This window comes from Schistocerca gregaria, unplaced genomic scaffold (assembly GCF_023897955.1).
Source record: "Schistocerca gregaria isolate iqSchGreg1 unplaced genomic scaffold, iqSchGreg1.2 ptg000395l, whole genome shotgun sequence".
NCBI classification, from domain to species: domain Eukaryota; kingdom Metazoa; phylum Arthropoda; class Insecta; order Orthoptera; family Acrididae; genus Schistocerca; species Schistocerca gregaria.
The window spans coordinates 141,557-160,075 of NW_026061834.1; the positions used below are offsets into that span (position 1 = coordinate 141,557).

Sequence of the window (18,519 nt, forward strand, 5' to 3'; positions counted from 1 at the left end):
TACGGTTTAAAGCACTGTGGCGTCAGAAAACGGCGTAGCTGCATTCTTTTCCGTAGTGTTTCCACCGCTACCAGAGGAATCGCTACCAAAGTATTAAAATCTCCGCCCGAACAGGGACTTGAACCCTGGACCCTTAGGTTAAAAGCCTAATGCTCTACCGACTGAGCTATCCGGGCTCACATGACGTTAGAGATCGTCCCACGATGCACAGCTATACATTGACTCATGTCCTTCACAGTTGTGCTATCGCTGCATCGAGCTGTTACTAATTAAACGTCGCCTGAATGCTGTCTACAAACGTGTCGCGCTAAGCTCGTAGCAGACTATCTAAGAATGCTGACACACGATGCAAAAACAAACCGCAGCAGTCGTTAGGTCTCATACGTTGGAGTAGAGGAGTTACGTGTTTTGTCGACACTCACTGGGCAATTGGAAAATTCACAAGTATTTCGAATGCAATGCTTCCCACGTTTTCGCTCATTTCACGGTTCCGTTGGAGACGTTCTTTACCTCCTGACACAAAAAAGGGAACGCAGTCGGTAGGACTTTTCGTATTTTCTTACTTCTCAGGGAGTTGCCTACTGTGTTCCTCTTACGGCAAGCACTAGACAACCTGAACAGTTACAGGACAGAGTCATTTTTGTTCTCGGCTGTACTTACATCATCACAGACTCGGAGCAATTCCATTGGCATCAGCTTCAAAACAAACACTTGCCGAAACCCGGGATCGAACCAGGGACCTTTAGATCTTCAGTCTAACGCTCTCCCAACTGAGCTATTTCGGCTCACACCTATGTCTGCACAATTGCGCGTCTTCGTTAAACTTCTGAATCGCCGCCAATTTCACAGTCATCTTCGTCTGATAAGACACAGGGAGGCTGGAAGGCGAGCAGCAGATGCAGTGAAGTACCACACACATTTCTTCTGATTCCATCATCGTAAGAAGCAAACATGTCGACTCGATTCATGTAATATCGACTTCGCTGGCGCTAGAAAACCTTTGCTATATCGATGCCACGTGCAACTCGTGTGCAGAGAACGAGACACAAGAAGGAGTGAGTCTCTCCACTATGTGAGAGCCAGTATCTAGCAGAAACACACGCTAAAACATTTGACTTGCGTTAGCTCATAAATTGCCACACGTCACCGTCTGCAAGCTAAAATGGACACATCTGCACTGCCCAGAGAGGCGACACTTGCACTGACACTTGGTGGACGGCAGTGAGACGAGGAGATGAGCTGTGGCTTCTGGGAGCGACTGTAGCGCTGCACCAAAGAACACTGCACATTGCTGGAGACCCACGTGTTTAGTAGAGACGCAACTGCTAGGATGCAGCTGAACGTCCATCTTCTGAGAGCGAGAAAATTTTCGCAGTCGGCAGGACTCGAACCTACGCTCCCAGAGGGAATCTGATTTCAAGTCAGACGCCTTAACCACTCGGCCACGACTGCCGGTGGCAATAGCGTCTTCCGACAAGTGAAAGTCCAACTTTAGAAGCAATCCAATGGCAGAAAGCTGCGTGGCCTAACTCTTTTCTGTAGTGTTTCCATTGCCAGCACATTAGCCGTTACGAAATTGTATTAATTTTCGCCTAGACATGGCCTTGAACCCAACACCCTTTGGTTGAAAATCAAACGCTCTACCGACTGAGCTATCGTACAGCTGCGTTGCGTGCGAGTGATTCGCATGACGTAATTACTGGCTTGTGGCTCCAATGGCGACTTCACCGACTTCCCACTGACGCACCGCTGACGCTAGTTTACTGTCGTCTTAAGTGGTCGACATACTTGCAAGTAGCTGCGACATCTTAAGAAAAGAAACGCTGCACCATTGCTTTTGCCGCACTCGAATGACTGAATTGCGATTCTTAAAAAAGAGAGAAATGAATGTTTGCTCTGTCCAACGCTTCCAAGCACGTCTGTGTACTCACGAACTCGGCGTCGACGCGAGAAAATGACGGCAGCGCACTCGTGGGCCTGCGACGGCTTTCTGCAGTCCCAGCGTCAGTGAGAGGTGAACCGGTAGCCACAGAAAGCAGCGGCCGCCGCGACACTCAGTACTGTAAAACGGAAATTTTCGTCTTGTTGAGGATGGCGTCACGTGTGTGAAAATATTTGCTCCTCTTTATGCAAAATCGCACGCAGCCGGTAGGATTCGAACCTACGCTCCCACAGGGAATCTGATTTCGAGTCAGACGCCTTAACTACTCGGCAACGACTGCCGTAGTTCGGGATTTTCTCCCGAAACATGCAACTGATACGGTTTAAAGCACTGTGGCGTCAGAAAACGGCGTAGCTGCATTCTTTTCCGTAGTGTTTCCACCGCTACCAGAGGAATCGCTACCAAAGTATTAAAATCTCCGCCCGAACAGGGACTTGAACCCTGGACCCTTAGGTTAAAAGCCTAATGCTCTACCGACTGAGCTATCCGGGCTCACATGACGTTAGAGATCGTCCCACGATGCACAGCTATACATTGACTCATGTCCTTCACAGTTGTGCTATCGCTGCATCGAGCTGTTACTAATTAAACGTCGCCTGAATGCTGTCTACAAACGTGTCGCGCTAAGCTCGTAGCAGACTATCTAAGAATGCTGACACACGATGCAAAAACAAACCGCAGCAGTCGTTAGGTCTCATACGTTGGAGTAGAGGAGTTACGTGTTTTGTCGACACTCACTGGGCAATTGGAAAATTCACAAGTATTTCGAATGCAATGCTTCCCACGTTTTCGCTCATTTCACGGTTCCGTTGGAGACGTTCTTTACCTCCTGACACAAAAAAGGGAACGCAGTCGGTAGGACTTTTCGTATTTTCTTACTTCTCAGGGAGTTGCCTACTGTGTTCCTCTTACGGCAAGCACTAGACAACCTGAACAGTTACAGGACAGAGTCATTTTTGTTCTCGGCTGTACTTACATCATCACAGACTCGGAGCAATTCCATTGGCATCAGCTTCAAAACAAACACTTGCCGAAACCCGGGATCGAACCAGGGACCTTTAGATCTTCAGTCTAACGCTCTCCCAACTGAGCTATTTCGGCTCACACCTATGTCTGCACAATTGCGCGTCTTCGTTAAACTTCTGAATCGCCGCCAATTTCACAGTCATCTTCGTCTGATAAGACACAGGGAGGCTGGAAGGCGAGCAGCAGATGCAGTGAAGTACCACACACATTTCTTCTGATTCCATCATCGTAAGAAGCAAACATGTCGACTCGATTCATGTAATATCGACTTCGCTGGCGCTAGAAAACCTTTGCTATATCGATGCCACGTGCAACTCGTGTGCAGAGAACGAGACACAAGAAGGAGTGAGTCTCTCCACTATGTGAGAGCCAGTATCTAGCAGAAACACACGCTAAAACATTTGACTTGCGTTAGCTCATAAATTGCTACACGTCACCGTCTGCAAGCTAAAATGGACACATCTGCACTGCCCAGAGAGGCGACACTTGCACTGACACTTGGTGGACGGCAGTGAGACGAGGAGATGAGCTGTGGCTTCTGGGAGCGACTGTAGCGCTGCACCAAAGAACACTGCACATTGCTGGAGACCCACGTGTTTAGTAGAGACGCAACTGCTAGGATGCAGCTGAACGTCCATCTTCTGAGAGCGAGAAAATTTTCGCAGTCGGCAGGACTCGAAGCTACGCTCCCAGAGGGAATCTGATTTCAAGTCAGACGCCTTAACCACTCGGCCACGACTGCCGGTGGCAATAGCGTCTTCCGACAAGTGAAAGTCCAACTTTAGAAGCAATCCAATGGCAGAAAGCTGCGTGGCCTAACTCTTTTCTGTAGTGTTTCCATTGCCAGCACATTAGCCGTTACGAAATTGTATTAATTTTCGCCTAGACATGGCCTTGAACCCAACACCCTTTGGTTGAAAATCAAACGCTCTACCGACTGAGCTATCGTACAGCTGCGTTGCGTGCGAGTGATTCGCATGACGTAATTACTGGCTTGTGGCTCCAATGGCGACTTCACCGACTTCCCACTGACGCACCGCTGACGCTAGTTTACTGTCGTCTTAAGTGGTCGACATACTTGCAAGTAGCTGCGACATCTTAAGAAAAGAAACGCTGCACCATTGCTTTTGCCGCACTCGAATGACTGAATTGCGATTCTTAAAAAAGAGAGAAATGAATGTTTGCTCTGTCCAACGCTTCCAAGCACGTCTGTGTACTCACGAACTCGGCGTCGACGCGAGAAAATGACGGCAGCGCACTCGTGGGCCTGCGACGGCTTTCTGCAGTCCCAGCGTCAGTGAGAGGTGAACCGGTAGCCACAGAAAGCAGCGGCCGCCGCGACACTCAGTACTGTAAAACGGAAATTTTCGTCTTGTTGAGGATGGCGTCACGTGTGTGAAAATATTTGCTCCTCTTTATGCAAAATCGCACGCAGCCGGTAGGATTCGAACCTACGCTCCCACAGGGAATCTGATTTCGAGTCAGACGCCTTAACTACTCGGCCACGACTGCCGTAGTTCGGGATTTTCTCCCGAAACATGCAACTGATACGGTTTAAAGCACTGTGGCGTCAGAAAACGGCGTAGCTGCATTCTTTTCCGTAGTGTTTCCACCGCTACCAGAGGAATCGCTACCAAAGTATTAAAATCTCCGCCCGAACAGGGACTTGAACCCTGGACCCTTAGGTTAAAAGCCTAATGCTCTACCGACTGAGCTATCCGGGCTCACATGACGTTAGAGATCGTCCCACGATGCACAGCTATACATTGACTCATGTCCTTCACAGTTGTGCTATCGCTGCATCGAGCTGTTACTAATTAAACGTCGCCTGAATGCTGTCTACAAACGTGTCGCGCTAAGCTCGTAGCAGACTATCTAAGAATGCTGACACACGATGCAAAAACAAACCGCAGCAGTCGTTAGGTCTCATACGTTGGAGTAGAGGAGTTACGTGTTTTGTCGACACTCACTGGGCAATTGGAAAATTCACAAGTATTTCGAATGCAATGCTTCCCACGTTTTCGCTCATTTCACGGTTCCGTTGGAGACGTTCTTTACCTCCTGACACAAAAAAGGGAACGCAGTCGGTAGGACTTTTCGTATTTTCTTACTTCTCAGGGAGTTGCCTACTGTGTTCCTCTTACGGCAAGCACTAGACAACCTGAACAGTTACAGGACAGAGTCATTTTTGTTCTCGGCTGTACTTACATCATCACAGACTCGGAGCAATTCCATTGGCATCAGCTTCAAAACAAACACTTGCCGAAACCCGGGATCGAACCAGGGACCTTTAGATCTTCAGTCTAACGCTCTCCCAACTGAGCTATTTCGGCTCACACCTATGTCTGCACAATTGCGCGTCTTCGTTAAACTTCTGAATCGCCGCCAATTTCACAGTCATCTTCGTCTGATAAGACACAGGGAGGCTGGAAGGCGAGCAGCAGATGCAGTGAAGTACCACACACATTTCTTCTGATTCCATCATCGTAAGAAGCAAACATGTCGACTCGATTCATGTAATATCGACTTCGCTGGCGCTAGAAAACCTTTGCTATATCGATGCCACGTGCAACTCGTGTGCAGAGAACGAGACACAAGAAGGAGTGAGTCTCTCCACTATGTGAGAGCCAGTATCTAGCAGAAACACACGCTAAAACATTTGACTTGCGTTAGCTCATAAATTGCTACACGTCACCGTCTGCAAGCTAAAATGGACACATCTGCACTGCCCAGAGAGGCGACACTTGCACTGACACTTGGTGGACGGCAGTGAGACGAGGAGATGAGCTGTGGCTTCTGGGAGCGACTGTAGCGCTGCACCAAAGAACACTGCACATTGCTGGAGACCCACGTGTTTAGTAGAGACGCAACTGCTAGGATGCAGCTGAACGTCCATCTTCTGAGAGCGAGAAAATTTTCGCAGTCGGCAGGACTCGAACCTACGCTCCCAGAGGGAATCTGATTTCAAGTCAGACGCCTTAACCACTCGGCCACGACTGCCGGTGGCAATAGCGTCTTCCGACAAGTGAAAGTCCAACTTTAGAAGCAATCCAATGGCAGAAAGCTGCGTGGCCTAACTCTTTTCTGTAGTGTTTCCATTGCCAGCACATTAGCCGTTACGAAATTGTATTAATTTTCGCCTAGACATGGCCTTGAACCCAACACCCTTTGGTTGAAAATCAAACGCTCTACCGACTGAGCTATCGTACAGCTGCGTTGCGTGCGAGTGATTCGCATGACGTAATTACTGGCTTGTGGCTCCAATGGCGACTTCACCGACTTCCCACTGACGCACCGCTGACGCTAGTTTACTGTCGTCTTAAGTGGTCGACATACTTGCAAGTAGCTGCGACATCTTAAGAAAAGAAACGCTGCACCATTGCTTTTGCCGCACTCGAATGACTGAATTGCGATTCTTAAAAAAGAGAGAAATGAATGTTTGCTCTGTCCAACGCTTCCAAGCACGTCTGTGTACTCACGAACTCGGCGTCGACGCGAGAAAATGACGGCAGCGCACTCGTGGGCCTGCGACGGCTTTCTGCAGTCCCAGCGTCAGTGAGAGGTGAACCGGTAGCCACAGAAAGCAGCGGCCGCCGCGACACTCAGTACTGTAAAACGGAAATTTTCGTCTTGTTGAGGATGGCGTCACGTGTGTGAAAATATTTGCTCCTCTTTATGCAAAATCGCACGCAGCCGGTAGGATTCGAACCTACGCTCCCACAGGGAATCTGATTTCGAGTCAGACGCCTTAACTACTCGGCCACGACTGCCGTAGTTCGGGATTTTCTCCCGAAACATGCAACTGATACGGTTTAAAGCACTGTGGCGTCAGAAAACGACGTAGCTGCATTCTTTTCCGTAGTGTTTCCACCGCTACCAGAGGAATCGCTACCAAAGTATTAAAATCTCCGCCCGAACAGGGACTTGAACCCTGGACCCTTAGGTTAAAAGCCTAATGCTCTACCGACTGAGCTATCCGGGCTCACAAGACGTTAGAGATCGTCCCACGATGCACAGCTATACATTGACTCATGTCCTTCACAGTTGTGCTATCGCTGCATCGAGCTGTTACTAATTAAACGTCGCCTGAATGCTGTCTACAAACGTGTCGCGCTAAGCTCGTAGCAGACTATCTAAGAATGCTGACACACGATGCAAAAACAAACCGCAGCAGTCGTTAGGTCTCATACGTTGGAGTAGAGGAGTTACGTGTTTTGTCGACACTCACTGGGCAATTGGAAAATTCACAAGTATTTCGAATGCAATGCTTCCCACGTTTTCGCTCATTTCACGGTTCCGTTGGAGACGTTCTTTACCTCCTGACACAAAAAAGGGAACGCAGTCGGTAGGACTTTTCGTATTTTCTTACTTCTCAGGGAGTTGCCTACTGTGTTCCTCTTACGGCAAGCACTAGACAACCTGAACAGTTACAGGACAGAGTCATTTTTGTTCTCGGCTGTACTTACATCATCACAGACTCGGAGCAATTCCATTGGCATCAGCTTCAAAACAAACACTTGCCGAAACCCGGGATCGAACCAGGGACCTTCAGAACTTCAGTCTAACGCTCTCCCAACTGAGCTATTTCGGCTCACACCTATGTCTGCACAATTGCGCGTCTTCGTTAAACTTCTGAATCGCCGCCAATTTCACAGTCATCTTCGTCTGATAAGACACAGGGAGGCTGGAAGGCGAGCAGCAGATGCAGTGAAGTACCACACACATTTCTTCTGATTCCATCATCGTAAGAAGCAAACATGTCGACTCGATTCATGTAATATCGACTTCGCTGGCGCTAGAAAACCTTTGCTATATCGATGCCACGTGCAACTCGTGTGCAGAGAACGAGACACAAGAAGGAGTGAGTCTCTCCACTATGTGAGAGCCAGTATCTAGCAGAAACACACGCTAAAACATTTGACTTGCGTTAGCTCATAAATTGCTACACGTCACCGTCTGCAAGCTAAAATGGACACATCTGCACTGCCCAGAGAGGCGACACTTGCACTGACACTTGGTGGACGGCAGTGAGACGAGGAGATGAGCTGTGGCTTCTGGGAGCGACTGTAGCGCTGCACCAAAGAACACTGCACATTGCTGGAGACCCACGTGTTTAGTAGAGACGCAACTGCTAGGATGCAGCTGAACGTCCATCTTCTGAGAGCGAGAAAATTTTCGCAGTCGGCAGGACTCGAACCTACGCTCCCAGAGGGAATCTGATTTCAAGTCAGACGCCTTAACCACTCGGCCACGACTGCCGGTGGCAATAGCGTCTTCCGACAAGTGAAAGTCCAACTTTAGAAGCAATCCAATGGCAGAAAGCTGCGTGGCCTAACTCTTTTCTGTAGTGTTTCCATTGCCAGCACATTAGCCGTTACGAAATTGTATTAATTTTCGCCTAGACATGGCCTTGAACCCAACACCCTTTGGTTGAAAATCAAACGCTCTACCGACTGAGCTATCGTACAGCTGCGTTGCGTGCGAGTGATTCGCATGACGTAATTACTGGCTTGTGGCTCCAATGGCGACTTCACCGACTTCCCACTGACGCACCGCTGACGCTAGTTTACTGTCGTCTTAAGTGGTCGACATACTTGCAAGTAGCTGCGACATCTTAAGAAAAGAAACGCTGCACCATTGCTTTTGCCGCACTCGAATGACTGAATTGCGATTCTTAAAAAAGAGAGAAATGAATGTTTGCTCTGTCCAACGCTTCCAAGCACGTCTGTGTACTCACGAACTCGGCGTCGACGCGAGAAAATGACGGCAGCGCACTCGTGGGCCTGCGACGGCTTTCTGCAGTCCCAGCGTCAGTGAGAGGTGAACCGGTAGCCACAGAAAGCAGCGGCCGCCGCGACACTCAGTACTGTAAAACGGAAATTTTCGTCTTGTTGAGGATGGCGTCACGTGTGTGAAAATATTTGCTCCTCTTTATGCAAAATCGCACGCAGCCGGTAGGATTCGAACCTACGCTCCCACAGGGAATCTGATTTCGAGTCAGACGCCTTAACTACTCGGCCACGACTGCCGTAGTTCGGGATTTTCTCCCGAAACATGCAACTGATACGGTTTAAAGCACTGTGGCGTCAGAAAACGGCGTAGCTGCATTCTTTTCCGTAGTGTTTCCACCGCTACCAGAGGAATCGCTACCAAAGTATTAAAATCTCCGCCCGAACAGGGACTTGAACCCTGGACCCTTAGGTTAAAAGCCTAATGCTCTACCGACTGAGCTATCCGGGCTCACATGACGTTAGAGATCGTCCCACGATGCACAGCTATACATTGACTCATGTCCTTCACAGTTGTGCTATCGCTGCATCGAGCTGTTACTAATTAAACGTCGCCTGAATGCTGTCTACAAACGTGTCGCGCTAAGCTCATAGCAGACTATCTAAGAATGCTGACACACGATGCAAAAACAAACCGCAGCAGTCGTTAGGTCTCATACGTTGGAGTAGAGGAGTTACGTGTTTTGTCGACACTCACTGGGCAATTGGAAAATTCACAAGTATTTCGAATGCAATGCTTCCCACGTTTTCGCTCATTTCACGGTTCCGTTGGAGACGTTCTTTACCTCCTGACACAAAAAAGGGAACGCAGTCGGTAGGACTTTTCGTATTTTCTTACTTCTCAGGGAGTTGCCTACTGTGTTCCTCTTACGGCAAGCACTAGACAACCTGAACAGTTACAGGACAGAGTCATTTTTGTTCTCGGCTGTACTTACATCATCACAGACTCGGAGCAATTCCATTGGCATCAGCTTCAAAACAAACACTTGCCGAAACCCGGGATCGAACCAGGGACCTTCAGAACTTCAGTCTAACGCTCTCCCAACTGAGCTATTTCGGCTCACACCTATGTCTGCACAATTGCGCGTCTTCGTTAAACTTCTGAATCGCCGCCAATTTCACAGTCATCTTCGTCTGATAAGACACAGGGAGGCTGGAAGGCGAGCAGCAGATGCAGTGAAGTACCACACACATTTCTTCTGATTCCATCATCGTAAGAAGCAAACATGTCGACTCGATTCATGTAATATCGACTTCGCTGGCGCTAGAAAACCTTTGCTATATCGATGCCACGTGCAACTCGTGTGCAGAGAACGAGACACAAGAAGGAGTGAGTCTCTCCACTATGTGAGAGCCAGTATCTAGCAGAAACACACGCTAAAACATTTGACTTGCGTTAGCTCATAAATTGCTACACGTCACCGTCTGCAAGCTAAAATGGACACATCTGCACTGCCCAGAGAGGCGACACTTGCACTGACACTTGGTGGACGGCAGTGAGACGAGGAGATGAGCTGTGGCTTCTGGGAGCGACTGTAGCGCTGCACCAAAGAACACTGCACATTGCTGGAGACCCACGTGTTTAGTAGAGACGCAACTGCTAGGATGCAGCTGAACGTCCATCTTCTGAGAGCGAGAAAATTTTCGCAGTCGGCAGGACTCGAACCTACGCTCCCAGAGGGAATCTGATTTCAAGTCAGACGCCTTAACCACTCGGCCACGACTGCCGGTGGCAATAGCGTCTTCCGACAAGTGAAAGTCCAACTTTAGAAGCAATCCAATGGCAGAAAGCTGCGTGGCCTAACTCTTTTCTGTAGTGTTTCCATTGCCAGCACATTAGCCGTTACGAAATTGTATTAATTTTCGCCTAGACATGGCCTTGAACCCAACACCCTTTGGTTGAAAATCAAACGCTCTACCGACTGAGCTATCGTACAGCTGCGTTGCGTGCGAGTGATTCGCATGACGTAATTACTGGCTTGTGGCTCCAATGGCGACTTCACCGACTTCCCACTGACGCACCGCTGACGCTAGTTTACTGTCGTCTTAAGTGGTCGACATACTTGCAAGTAGCTGCGACATCTTAAGAAAAGAAACGCTGCACCATTGCTTTTGCCGCACTCGAATGACTGAATTGCGATTCTTAAAAAAGAGAGAAATGAATGTTTGCTCTGTCCAACGCTTCCAAGCACGTCTGTGTACTCACGAACTCGGCGTCGACGCGAGAAAATGACGGCAGCGCACTCGTGGGCCTGCGACGGCTTTCTGCAGTCCCAGCGTCAGTGAGAGGTGAACCGGTAGCCACAGAAAGCAGCGGCCGCCGCGACACTCAGTACTGTAAAACGGAAATTTTCGTCTTGTTGAGGATGGCGTCACGTGTGTGAAAATATTTGCTCCTCTTTATGCAAAATCGCACGCAGCCGGTAGGATTCGAACCTACGCTCCCACAGGGAATCTGATTTCGAGTCAGACGCCTTAACTACTCGGCCACGACTGCCGTAGTTCGGGATTTTCTCCCGAAACATGCAACTGATACGGTTTAAAGCACTGTGGCGTCAGAAAACGGCGTAGCTGCATTCTTTTCCGTAGTGTTTCCACCGCTACCAGAGGAATCGCTACCAAAGTATTAAAATCTCCGCCCGAACAGGGACTTGAACCCTGGACCCTTAGGTTAAAAGCCTAATGCTCTACCGACTGAGCTATCCGGGCTCACATGACGTTAGAGATCGTCCCACGATGCACAGCTATACATTGACTCATGTCCTTCACAGTTGTGCTATCGCTGCATCGAGCTGTTACTAATTAAACGTCGCCTGAATGCTGTCTACAAACGTGTCGCGCTAAGCTCGTAGCAGACTATCTAAGAATGCTGACACACGATGCAAAAACAAACCGCAGCAGTCGTTAGGTCTCATACGTTGGAGTAGAGGAGTTACGTGTTTTGTCGACACTCACTGGGCAATTGGAAAATTCACAAGTATTTCGAATGCAATGCTTCCCACGTTTTCGCTCATTTCACGGTTCCGTTGGAGACGTTCTTTACCTCCTGACACAAAAAAGGGAACGCAGTCGGTAGGACTTTTCGTATTTTCTTACTTCTCAGGGAGTTGCCTACTGTGTTCCTCTTACGGCAAGCACTAGACAACCTGAACAGTTACAGGACAGAGTCATTTTTGTTCTCGGCTGTACTTACATCATCACAGACTCGGAGCAATTCCATTGGCATCAGCTTCAAAACAAACACTTGCCGAAACCCGGGATCGAACCAGGGACCTTTAGATCTTCAGTCTAACGCTCTCCCAACTGAGCTATTTCGGCTCACACCTATGTCTGCACAATTGCGCGTCTTCGTTAAACTTCTGAATCGCCGCCAATTTCACAGTCATCTTCGTCTGATAAGACACAGGGAGGCTGGAAGGCGAGCAGCAGATGCAGTGAAGTACCACACACATTTCTTCTGATTCCATCATCGTAAGAAGCAAACATGTCGACTCGATTCATGTAATATCGACTTCGCTGGCGCTAGAAAACCTTTGCTATATCGATGCCACGTGCAACTCGTGTGCAGAGAACGAGACACAAGAAGGAGTGAGTCTCTCCACTATGTGAGAGCCAGTATCTAGCAGAAACACACGCTAAAACATTTGACTTGCGTTAGCTCATAAATTGCTACACGTCACCGTCTGCAAGCTAAAATGGACACATCTGCACTGCCCAGAGAGGCGACACTTGCACTGACACTTGGTGGACGGCAGTGAGACGAGGAGATGAGCTGTGGCTTCTGGGAGCGACTGTAGCGCTGCACCAAAGAACACTGCACATTGCTGGAGACCCACGTGTTTAGTAGAGACGCAACTGCTAGGATGCAGCTGAACGTCCATCTTCTGAGAGCGAGAAAATTTTCGCAGTCGGCAGGACTCGAACCTACGCTCCCAGAGGGAATCTGATTTCAATTCAGACGCCTTAACCACTCGGCCACGACTGCCGGTGGCAATAGCGTCTTCCGACAAGTGAAAGTCCAACTTTAGAAGCAATCCAATGGCAGAAAGCTGCGTGGCCTAACTCTTTTCTGTAGTGTTTCCATTGCCAGCACATTAGCCGTTACGAAATTGTATTAATTTTCGCCTAGACATGGCCTTGAACCCAACACCCTTTGGTTGAAAATCAAACGCTCTACCGACTGAGCTATCGTACAGCTGCGTTGCGTGCGAGTGATTCGCATGACGTAATTACTGGCTTGTGGCTCCAATGGCGACTTCACCGACTTCCCACTGACGCACCGCTGACGCTAGTTTACTGTCGTCTTAAGTGGTCGACATACTTGCAAGTAGCTGCGACATCTTAAGAAAAGAAACGCTGCACCATTGCTTTTGCCGCACTCGAATGACTGAATTGCGATTCTTAAAAAAGAGAGAAATGAATGTTTGCTCTGTCCAACGCTTCCAAGCACGTCTGTGTACTCACGAACTCGGCGTCGACGCGAGAAAATGACGGCAGCGCACTCGTGGGCCTGCGACGGCTTTCTGCAGTCCCAGCGTCAGTGAGAGGTGAACCGGTAGCCACAGAAAGCAGCGGCCGCCGCGACACTCAGTACTGTAAAACGGAAATTTTCGTCTTGTTGAGGATGGCGTCACGTGTGTGAAAATATTTGCTCCTCTTTATGCAAAATCGCACGCAGCCGGTAGGATTCGAACCTACGCTCCCACAGGGAATCTGATTTCGAGTCAGACGCCTTAACTACTCGGCCACGACTGCCGTAGTTCGGGATTTTCTCCCGAAACATGCAACTGATACGGTTTAAAGCACTGTGGCGTCAGAAAACGGCGTAGCTGCATTCTTTTCCGTAGTGTTTCCACCGCTACCAGAGGAATCGCTACCAAAGTATTAAAATCTCCGCCCGAACAGGGACTTGAACCCTGGACCCTTAGGTTAAAAGCCTAATGCTTTACCGACTGAGCTATCCGGGCTCACATGACGTTAGAGATCGTCCCACGATGCACAGCTATACATTGACTCATGTCCTTCACAGTTGTGCTATCGCTGCATCGAGCTGTTACTAATTAAACGTCGCCTGAATGCTGTCTACAAACGTGTCGCGCTAAGCTCGTAGCAGACTATCTAAGAATGCTGACACACGATGCAAAAACAAACCGCAGCAGTCGTTAGGTCTCATACGTTGGAGTAGAGGAGTTACGTGTTTTGTCGACACTCACTGGGCAATTGGAAAATTCACAAGTATTTCGAATGCAATGCTTCCCACGTTTTCGCTCATTTCACGGTTCCGTTGGAGACGTTCTTTACCTCCTGACACAAAAAAGGGAACGCAGTCGGTAGGACTTTTCGTATTTTCTTACTTCTCAGGGAGTTGCCTACTGTGTTCCTCTTACGGCAAGCACTAGACAACCTGAACAGTTACAGGACAGAGTCATTTTTGTTCTCGGCTGTACTTACATCATCACAGACTCGGAGCAATTCCATTGGCATCAGCTTCAAAACAAACACTTGCGAAACCCGGGATCGAACCAGGGACCTTTAGATCTTCAGTCTAACGCTCTCCCAACTGAGCTATTTCGGCTCACACCTATGCCTGCACTATTGCGCGTCTTCGTTAAACTTCTGAATCGCCGCCAATTTCACAGTCATCTTCGTCTGATAAGACACAGGGAGGCTGAAAGGCGAGCAGCAGATGCAGTGATGTACCACACACATTTCTTCTGATTCCATCATCGTAAGAAGCAAACATGTCGACTCGATTCATGTAATATCGACTTCGCTGGCGCTAGAAAACCTTTGCTATATCGATGCCACGTGCAACTCGTGTGCAGAGAACGAGACACAAGAAGGAGTGAGTCTCTCCACTATGTGAGAGCCAGTATCTAGCAGAAACACACGCTAAAACATTTGACTTGCGTTAGCTCATAAATTGCTACACGTCACCGTCTGCAAGCTAAAATGGACACATCTGCACTGCCCAGAGAGGCGACACTTGCACTGACACTTGGTGGACGGCAGTGAGACGAGGAGATGAGCTGTGGCTTCTGGGAGCGACTGTAGCGCTGCACCAAAGAACACTGCACATTGCTGGAGACCCACGTGTTTAGTAGAGACGCAACTGCTAGGATGCAGCTGAACGTCCATCTTCTGAGAGCGAGAAAATTTTCGCAGTCGGCAGGACTCGAACCTACGCTCCCAGAGGGAATCTGATTTCAAGTCAGACGCCTTAACCACTCGGCCACGACTGCCGGTGGCAATAGCGTCTTCCGACAAGTGAAAGTCCAACTTTAGAAGCAATCCAATGGCAGAAAGCTGCGTGGCCTAACTCTTTTCTGTAGTGTTTCCATTGCCAGCACATTAGCCGTTACGAAATTGTATTAATTTTCGCCTAGACATGGCCTTGAACCCAACACCCTTTGGTTGAAAATCAAACGCTCTACCGACTGAGCTATCGTACAGCTGCGTTGCGTGCGAGTGATTCGCATGACGTAATTACTGGCTTGTGGCTCCAATGGCGACTTCACCGACTTCCCACTGACGCACCGCTGACGCTAGTTTACTGTCGTCTTAAGTGGTCGACATACTTGCAAGTAGCTGCGACATCTTAAGAAAAGAAACGCTGCACCATTGCTTTTGCCGCACTCGAATGACTGAATTGCGATTCTTAAAAAAGAGAGAAATGAATGTTTGCTCTGTCCAACGCTTCCAAGCACGTCTGTGTACTCACGAACTCGGCGTCGACGCGAGAAAATGACGGCAGCGCACTCGTGGGCCTGCGACGGCTTTCTGCAGTCCCAGCGTCAGTGAGAGGTGAACCGGTAGCCACAGAAAGCAGCGGCCGCCGCGACACTCAGTACTGTAAAACGGAAATTTTCGTCTTGTTGAGGATGGCGTCACGTGTGTGAAAATATTTGCTCCTCTTTATGCAAAATCGCACGCAGCCGGTAGGATTCGAACCTACGCTCCCACAGGGAATCTGATTTCGAGTCAGACGCCTTAACTACTCGGCCACGACTGCCGTAGTTCGGGATTTTCTCCCGAAACATGCAACTGATACGGTTTAAAGCACTGTGGCGTCAGAAAACGGCGTAGCTGCATTCTTTTCCGTAGTGTTTCCACCGCTACCAGAGGAATCGCTACCAAAGTATTAAAATCTCCGCCCGAACAGGGACTTGAACCCTGGACCCTTAGGTTAAAAGCCTAATGCTCTACCGACTGAGCTATCCGGGCTCACATGACGTTAGAGATCGTCCCACGATGCACAGCTATACATTGACTCATGTCCTTCACAGTTGTGCTATCGCTGCATCGAGCTGTTACTAATTAAACGTCGCCTGAATGCTGTCTACAAACGTGTCGCGCTAAGCTCGTAGCAGACTATCTAAGAATGCTGACACACGATGCAAAAACAAACCGCAGCAGTCGTTAGGTCTCATACGTTGGAGTAGAGGAGTTACGTGTTTTGTCGACACTCACTGGGCAATTGGAAAATTCACAAGTATTTCGAATGCAATGCTTCCCACGTTTTCGCTCATTTCACGGTTCCGTTGGAGACGTTCTTTACCTCCTGACACAAAAAAGGGAACGCAGTCGGTAGGACTTTTCGTATTTTCTTACTTCTCAGGGAGTTGCCTACTGTGTTCCTCTTACGGCAAGCACTAGACAACCTGAACAGTTACAGGACAGAGTCATTTTTGTTCTCGGCTGTACTTACATCATCACAGACTCGGAGCAATTCCATTGGCATCAGCTTCAAAACAAACACTTGCCGAAACCCGGGATCGAACCAGGGACCTTTAGATCTTCAGTCTAACGCTCTCCCAACTGAGCTATTTCGGCTCACACCTATGTCTGCACAATTGCGCGTCTTCGTTAAACTTCTGAATCGCCGCCAATTTCACAGTCATCTTCGTCTGATAAGACACAGGGAGGCTGGAAGGCGAGCAGCAGATGCAGTGAAGTACCACACACATTTCTTCTGATTCCATCATCGTAAGAAGCAAACATGTCGACTCGATTCATGTAATATCGACTTCGCTGGCGCTAGAAAACCTTTGCTATATCGATGCCACGTGCAACTCGTGTGCAGAGAACGAGACACAAGAAGGAGTGAGTCTCTCCACTATGTGAGAGCCAGTATCTAGCAGAAACACACGCTAAAACATTTGACTTGCGTTAGCTCATAAATTGCTACACGTCACCGTCTGCAAGCTAAAATGGACACATCTGCACTGCCCAGAGAGGCGACACTTGCACTGACACTTGGTGGACGGCAGTGAGACGAGGAGATGAGCTGTGGCTTCTGGGAGCGACTGTAGCGCTGCACCAAAGAACACTGCACATTGCTGGAGACCCACGTGTTTAGTAGAGACGCAACTGCTAGGATGCAGCTGAACGTCCATCTTCTGAGAGCGAGAAAATTTTCGCAGTCGGCAGGACTCGAACCTACGCTCCCAGAGGGAATCTGATTTCAAGTCAGACGCCTTAACCACTTTTTTTTTGTTTTTTTTTTATTTTTTTATTCTTTTCTTTTTTTATTTTGTTTTTTTTGTTTTTTTTTCTTTTTTTTTTTATTGTTTTTTTTTTTTATTTTTAGGGCCTCCCTTCTCCCCACACAACCCATCCATTCGCTCTCCTTTTATGCCTTCTTCGGCGAGCTTCTATGCTATATCGACTGATTTTTTTTTTTTCAAATTTACTGTGACAGTTAGGGAAATGAAATGATGTTTGGCTTCTTCGCCATGTGAGGCTTCTCCTCCGTAGAACTGAAAATTGAAAAATTAAGGCTTCTTGGGAATTAATAAATTGTCACTCTTGCTTCATACTGAAAAAAATTAAACAAAAATAGAAAGATTGTAACTGAGGAACACGTGCAAGAAGCTTCCACTGCATTGTGTGCAACGAAACCACCTTCCGATATTACCGAGATCCTGGAAAATCATCATAGATAAAAGTAGTTGCTGGAGATATGGGGTTCATCCAGCAGTAAGTGTGAAGCCGCAGTGCCGTTTCGGGGTTCTGTCCGAGGCCTTCACGGCTACCGTAGCGGCCCTGGGGCACACGAAGTCCCCACCGTACTTCACCCTCAACAGCAATCCCCTACTTTGGCCTGTGACTACATTTTTCGTAGACGAGGGCTATTAAGATGTTTATCCAATCCCTTGTCTCTGAAACAGAATGTGTAACATGTTACCAAAAGTTTTTTTGTGGTCCCTGCGCGTACATATCTGATAATATTTTGCTCGTTCGTATAATTCGTATTCTAAAACACGGTCATTGCCGTGTTCAGATATAACGTAATGTACATAATTACCAAACAACCACAACACAGCATTGGTTTTCTGGACAGGGAAGAAAACACCATCGGGGAAGAGTAATTTTTCAACATTGATCTCAGTACTAACAGTTCTGGTTATAAAGGCTACCCGCCGTTGGAGTCCCCTCCATATTTCGGCGTATCCGCCACAGAGAAAGCGGTGGATCAATGTGTCAACTGCGTCACATCGGGTGCACACAATCGTGTCACTAAGACCAATGGAGTGCAACTTTTCGTTAGTGGAAACTACGTTATTAACAACTCGGTACCAGGTTGCCTGAATGTCGGAAGACAGTTCACGATTACTAATATTTTTCCAAATTCTTTTCCAGTCTTTGTCGGGATATCTGCACTCCATTTTGTTGACATGTTCTTTCGTTGTTAAGAGTTCCATTAATTTCCTGCAATTCCTTGATTGTGGATTCGTGACAATACTGTCCATGTAGCTAATC

The 18,519-nt window shown here is 48.3% G+C and overlaps 30 non-coding genes across 30 annotated transcripts; all 30 read right to left on the reverse strand.

The window, feature by feature from the left end:
• Positions 1–103: 103 nt before the first annotated feature.
• Positions 104–176, reverse strand: Trnak-uuu (transfer RNA lysine (anticodon UUU)). Its single transcript has one exon. It is a non-coding gene; the product is annotated as a tRNA-Lys (tRNA).
• A 536-nt stretch (positions 177–712) lies between these two features.
• On the reverse strand, positions 713–785 carry Trnaf-gaa (transfer RNA phenylalanine (anticodon GAA)). Its single transcript has one exon. It is a non-coding gene; the product is annotated as a tRNA-Phe (tRNA).
• Positions 786–1,370: 585 nt separating this feature from the next.
• Trnas-uga (transfer RNA serine (anticodon UGA)) lies at positions 1,371–1,452 on the reverse strand. The gene has a single exon. It is a non-coding gene; the product is annotated as a tRNA-Ser (tRNA).
• A 688-nt stretch (positions 1,453–2,140) lies between these two features.
• Trnas-cga (transfer RNA serine (anticodon CGA)) lies at positions 2,141–2,222 on the reverse strand. The gene has a single exon. It is a non-coding gene; the product is annotated as a tRNA-Ser (tRNA).
• Positions 2,223–2,361: 139 nt separating this feature from the next.
• On the reverse strand, positions 2,362–2,434 carry Trnak-uuu (transfer RNA lysine (anticodon UUU)). Its single transcript has one exon. It is a non-coding gene; the product is annotated as a tRNA-Lys (tRNA).
• Positions 2,435–2,970: 536 nt separating this feature from the next.
• On the reverse strand, positions 2,971–3,043 carry Trnaf-gaa (transfer RNA phenylalanine (anticodon GAA)). Its single transcript has one exon. It is a non-coding gene; the product is annotated as a tRNA-Phe (tRNA).
• Positions 3,044–3,628: 585 nt separating this feature from the next.
• On the reverse strand, positions 3,629–3,710 carry Trnas-uga (transfer RNA serine (anticodon UGA)). The gene has a single exon. It is a non-coding gene; the product is annotated as a tRNA-Ser (tRNA).
• A 688-nt stretch (positions 3,711–4,398) lies between these two features.
• Trnas-cga (transfer RNA serine (anticodon CGA)) lies at positions 4,399–4,480 on the reverse strand. The gene has a single exon. It is a non-coding gene; the product is annotated as a tRNA-Ser (tRNA).
• A 139-nt stretch (positions 4,481–4,619) lies between these two features.
• Positions 4,620–4,692, reverse strand: Trnak-uuu (transfer RNA lysine (anticodon UUU)). The gene has a single exon. It is a non-coding gene; the product is annotated as a tRNA-Lys (tRNA).
• A 536-nt stretch (positions 4,693–5,228) lies between these two features.
• Trnaf-gaa (transfer RNA phenylalanine (anticodon GAA)) lies at positions 5,229–5,301 on the reverse strand. The gene has a single exon. It is a non-coding gene; the product is annotated as a tRNA-Phe (tRNA).
• A 585-nt stretch (positions 5,302–5,886) lies between these two features.
• On the reverse strand, positions 5,887–5,968 carry Trnas-uga (transfer RNA serine (anticodon UGA)). Its single transcript has one exon. It is a non-coding gene; the product is annotated as a tRNA-Ser (tRNA).
• Positions 5,969–6,656: 688 nt separating this feature from the next.
• Trnas-cga (transfer RNA serine (anticodon CGA)) lies at positions 6,657–6,738 on the reverse strand. Its single transcript has one exon. It is a non-coding gene; the product is annotated as a tRNA-Ser (tRNA).
• Positions 6,739–6,877: 139 nt separating this feature from the next.
• On the reverse strand, positions 6,878–6,950 carry Trnak-uuu (transfer RNA lysine (anticodon UUU)). Its single transcript has one exon. It is a non-coding gene; the product is annotated as a tRNA-Lys (tRNA).
• A 536-nt stretch (positions 6,951–7,486) lies between these two features.
• On the reverse strand, positions 7,487–7,559 carry Trnaf-gaa (transfer RNA phenylalanine (anticodon GAA)). The gene has a single exon. It is a non-coding gene; the product is annotated as a tRNA-Phe (tRNA).
• Positions 7,560–8,144: 585 nt separating this feature from the next.
• On the reverse strand, positions 8,145–8,226 carry Trnas-uga (transfer RNA serine (anticodon UGA)). Its single transcript has one exon. It is a non-coding gene; the product is annotated as a tRNA-Ser (tRNA).
• Positions 8,227–8,914: 688 nt separating this feature from the next.
• Positions 8,915–8,996, reverse strand: Trnas-cga (transfer RNA serine (anticodon CGA)). The gene has a single exon. It is a non-coding gene; the product is annotated as a tRNA-Ser (tRNA).
• A 139-nt stretch (positions 8,997–9,135) lies between these two features.
• On the reverse strand, positions 9,136–9,208 carry Trnak-uuu (transfer RNA lysine (anticodon UUU)). The gene has a single exon. It is a non-coding gene; the product is annotated as a tRNA-Lys (tRNA).
• Positions 9,209–9,744: 536 nt separating this feature from the next.
• On the reverse strand, positions 9,745–9,817 carry Trnaf-gaa (transfer RNA phenylalanine (anticodon GAA)). The gene has a single exon. It is a non-coding gene; the product is annotated as a tRNA-Phe (tRNA).
• A 585-nt stretch (positions 9,818–10,402) lies between these two features.
• On the reverse strand, positions 10,403–10,484 carry Trnas-uga (transfer RNA serine (anticodon UGA)). The gene has a single exon. It is a non-coding gene; the product is annotated as a tRNA-Ser (tRNA).
• Positions 10,485–11,172: 688 nt separating this feature from the next.
• On the reverse strand, positions 11,173–11,254 carry Trnas-cga (transfer RNA serine (anticodon CGA)). Its single transcript has one exon. It is a non-coding gene; the product is annotated as a tRNA-Ser (tRNA).
• A 139-nt stretch (positions 11,255–11,393) lies between these two features.
• On the reverse strand, positions 11,394–11,466 carry Trnak-uuu (transfer RNA lysine (anticodon UUU)). The gene has a single exon. It is a non-coding gene; the product is annotated as a tRNA-Lys (tRNA).
• A 536-nt stretch (positions 11,467–12,002) lies between these two features.
• On the reverse strand, positions 12,003–12,075 carry Trnaf-gaa (transfer RNA phenylalanine (anticodon GAA)). The gene has a single exon. It is a non-coding gene; the product is annotated as a tRNA-Phe (tRNA).
• A 585-nt stretch (positions 12,076–12,660) lies between these two features.
• Positions 12,661–12,742, reverse strand: Trnas-uga (transfer RNA serine (anticodon UGA)). The gene has a single exon. It is a non-coding gene; the product is annotated as a tRNA-Ser (tRNA).
• A 688-nt stretch (positions 12,743–13,430) lies between these two features.
• On the reverse strand, positions 13,431–13,512 carry Trnas-cga (transfer RNA serine (anticodon CGA)). The gene has a single exon. It is a non-coding gene; the product is annotated as a tRNA-Ser (tRNA).
• A 139-nt stretch (positions 13,513–13,651) lies between these two features.
• Positions 13,652–13,724, reverse strand: Trnak-uuu (transfer RNA lysine (anticodon UUU)). The gene has a single exon. It is a non-coding gene; the product is annotated as a tRNA-Lys (tRNA).
• A 532-nt stretch (positions 13,725–14,256) lies between these two features.
• On the reverse strand, positions 14,257–14,332 carry Trnaf-gaa (transfer RNA phenylalanine (anticodon GAA)). Its single transcript has one exon. It is a non-coding gene; the product is annotated as a tRNA-Phe (tRNA).
• Positions 14,333–14,917: 585 nt separating this feature from the next.
• On the reverse strand, positions 14,918–14,999 carry Trnas-uga (transfer RNA serine (anticodon UGA)). The gene has a single exon. It is a non-coding gene; the product is annotated as a tRNA-Ser (tRNA).
• A 688-nt stretch (positions 15,000–15,687) lies between these two features.
• On the reverse strand, positions 15,688–15,769 carry Trnas-cga (transfer RNA serine (anticodon CGA)). Its single transcript has one exon. It is a non-coding gene; the product is annotated as a tRNA-Ser (tRNA).
• Positions 15,770–15,908: 139 nt separating this feature from the next.
• Trnak-uuu (transfer RNA lysine (anticodon UUU)) lies at positions 15,909–15,981 on the reverse strand. Its single transcript has one exon. It is a non-coding gene; the product is annotated as a tRNA-Lys (tRNA).
• Positions 15,982–16,517: 536 nt separating this feature from the next.
• Positions 16,518–16,590, reverse strand: Trnaf-gaa (transfer RNA phenylalanine (anticodon GAA)). The gene has a single exon. It is a non-coding gene; the product is annotated as a tRNA-Phe (tRNA).
• Between the last annotated feature and the right edge of the window lie 1,929 nt (positions 16,591–18,519).